Genomic DNA, 3,063 nt, shown 5'->3' with positions numbered 1-3,063 from the left:
CACAATCTCTAGTAGGATGAGATCCATTGCAACTCTCAAAAACCCACCCGAATAGCATGTATCGTTTGTCCATTTTATCCATCCTCCGATCCATGGTTTTCAACATAGCCATGACTGCTGACAAATATTCTGAAGCTGCATAAGTTTATCCCCTTGTCACATCATTACTTGGATTGTGGTATTCTCTAGAATGCTTAGAGAATTCTTCAATTAGTTGCTTTATCACTGGGGGTGCTTTCTTTGTGAGTGGACCTTGCGAGTCAAGTAATTGCCTTGTTGTAACATTCACTCCATCATAGAAAATGGAGACTTCTTGTTAACTATTAAGGTCATGATGTGGGAAATTCCTTAGTAAACTCTTGTACCTCTCCCAAGCTTCATAAAGTGACTCTCCAGCTTGTTGTTCAGAGTTGGCTATGGCTTTCTTTAACTTAGATATCTTGGAGGGTGGGCAGAATTGATCCATAAACTCTTTTTTCATCTTGGCCCATGTAGTGATGGATCCCAGGGGAAGTGACTTGAGCCAATCCTTTGCAGCACCCTTCAATGTAACCGGAAGCATGCAAAGTAGCCGAGTTTCGCGAGGCACGTTTGGAACATTAAAATAATCAGCTACATCATTAACTTCATCTAAGTGTTTGTAAGAATCTTCATGGTCTTTTCCGTAGAAGGGGATCTCCTTGAGTAGAGCAAGAATGTGACCCTTTAGCTCAAAAGTGGCAGTTGAGGGAATTGCGGGTTGCACAAGTCCCAGCCCGGTATCATCGCATATCCTCTTCTTCCATTCCCCCATGGGGACTTCATCGATGTTATCCATGAGAATAACTAGTTCGTTGTCGGAATCAGAATCGTGCCCGAATGTAGGTTCTTCCTCTCCTTCAGTTTCGTACTCGGTGTCCTCTTTGATTGGGTCTTCGCTTGCTAAGAAGGTGTTGGATGCTCCTGATTTGCTGCTCTTCTTCTTCCCAAAGACCGTCTTCAAGTTAGACAAAGGCGACTTCTTAGGTGTATTTAAGCTTTCAACGTCTTTGCCTTTGTTCTTCCTTAACGCGGATTCTGGGTCTTCAAGAGGGGGCACTAGTGGAGTGCTGGATCCTTTAGTCATGAAAAGCCTGCAACAGAACAAGAAAAACGCATAAAAAGAACAAAAGAGGAAACAGAACAAAAATAAAAACTAAACTGTCAAACAACAGTGAACTTGCCGAGTAGGGTCGAGTGCACTCGGCGAGTATGTTGTATGTAGCAAAAAAAATTAGACAAAATTAAATAAAACGATTAAAACCCAATAAATACTAAAACCTAACCTACTTACTGAATTACTAAAAATTTAACTTTGTGCAAGAAAAACTCACACAAATGATCGATAAAATTAGGAATTAGATTTAATTTTTGAACCGTTCCCCGGAAACGGCGCCAAAAACTTGATGTGTGGAAAATGCACTGGTTTTAATCCTACTTCAAAAATATAAATTTAGCACACAAAGGTAGTGAACCTGTCTTTTAGCGGTATAGTTGGATAAGTAGGGTGTCGAACTGAGGGAACGAAAATTAAACTAATAACTAATATTAACTAAACAATTAATAAAAGTAAAGGGTTTTTCTCTAGTTTTACAAGACTAGAAACTTAAATATACCACCTAACAAGCAATTAACTAAGCAACTAAAACAAGTAAAAATTCACCAAATTTAATAAAGGGTTTATGTTTAGGTCCAACCAATTCACTCCTATGGTTAATGTTATGATAAAGTGATAAATTAATTGATATTGGTTACTAATTATAGTGGTTAGGTTCACATTCACTATTACTAACCCTTAGAAAATTAATCAATTCGAGCAGTGGCCAATTGTTAAACTAATTAACTCCCTAGTTCAATTATTTGGATTAAATAAGATTTTTAATTGGTTAATCAAATTGATAATTCAACTAACCTCTTTTTTGTTGCTTTCTCAAACAAGCTCACACATTAATTTACCCATTCTCTAATTAATCCTAGTTTCATATTTACTAATCCTAGACATATGATGAAGTGTTCACATAAAGCATATGAGGTTAACAATTAAGAGATGTTCATGCAGCCTAATTGTCTTCCAATTAACAAAAAATAGTTATAGTTAATGCATAAGGTTCTTTAACAAACTTAATTTAATAAAATCTCCAATAATCAATAAATAAAAGTATAAATCAAACCATAGGAGTAACTTGGTTTTTCCTAAACATAAACTACACAAATTCAGCTCATGATTACAATAGAAACAAGCTCAAAAACGAATTTAGCTAAGCCAGACATGATTCAATCCTAAGATTAAGTGGAAAATTTAACCTAACTCGCCATGAGTCTTCAAGAGATCAAAGATTAAGGTTCTTCAGGTGTCCAAAGGTTTCTTCAATCGCAAGTTATCCTCCAAAGAAGCCAGAAAGTCCCCCAATTCGGAATAAGATCCTTTATTTATACTTATCTCAAAACAGGGGCAACTCGGCGAGTAGCTCTCTAACTCGCCGAGTACCTTCGATAAATCCGTGTGCGGTAAGGATTTTGGGCATTACTTCGCGAACATTCTTCAGAACTCGCCGAGTAGCTTCGTGGACTCGCCGAGTATCTCTAGGTTTTCTCTTCTTTCTTCATTCTCTAGCTTCTAATTACTTCTCCTCCTTCCTTTTGCTTCCAAGTATGTCTTCTGGACTGAAAATATAATTTAAACCTTATTAAGTACCTTTTTTTTCCATATTATGCAATTAATTAGCTAAAAATTTAAAAAAATCTATACTAAACTTATGGCTAATTATGCACATATCATTGGGTATCCCATGACTTGCCGAAATCAATCACACAGGCTCAGAGCATGTCTTCGAGTGTTTGGATGGTTCGTTCGCTTTGGCCATCGGTTTGAGGGTGGTAAGCAGTGCTCATGTCTAGGTGTGTTCCCATAGCCTTCTGGAGTGACTGCCAAAACCGTGAGATAAATATACCATCCCGATACGAGATTATAGATATCGGCACTTCGTGGAGTCTCACGATCTCTTTGACATAGATTCGTGTTAATCTTTCCATCTTGTACGATTC

The 3,063-nt window shown here is 37.3% G+C and overlaps 1 non-coding gene across 1 annotated transcript; it reads left to right on the top strand.

Annotated features, from left to right (window-relative positions):
- The first annotated feature begins 326 nt into the window (after positions 1-326).
- LOC145060874 (small nucleolar RNA R71) lies at positions 327-433 on the top strand. The gene has a single exon (XR_013687056.1). It is a non-coding gene; the product is annotated as a small nucleolar RNA R71 (small nucleolar RNA).
- The last annotated feature ends 2,630 nt before the right edge of the window (positions 434-3,063 follow it).

Source organism: Lactuca serriola, chromosome 6 (assembly GCF_051521515.1).
Source record: "Lactuca serriola cultivar US96UC23 chromosome 6, Lser_US96UC23_V15, whole genome shotgun sequence".
NCBI classification, from domain to species: Eukaryota; Viridiplantae; Streptophyta; class Magnoliopsida; order Asterales; family Asteraceae; genus Lactuca; species Lactuca serriola.
The sequence above is the reverse complement of the archived record's forward strand: the minus strand, read 5'-3'. Positions and strand labels throughout refer to the sequence as shown.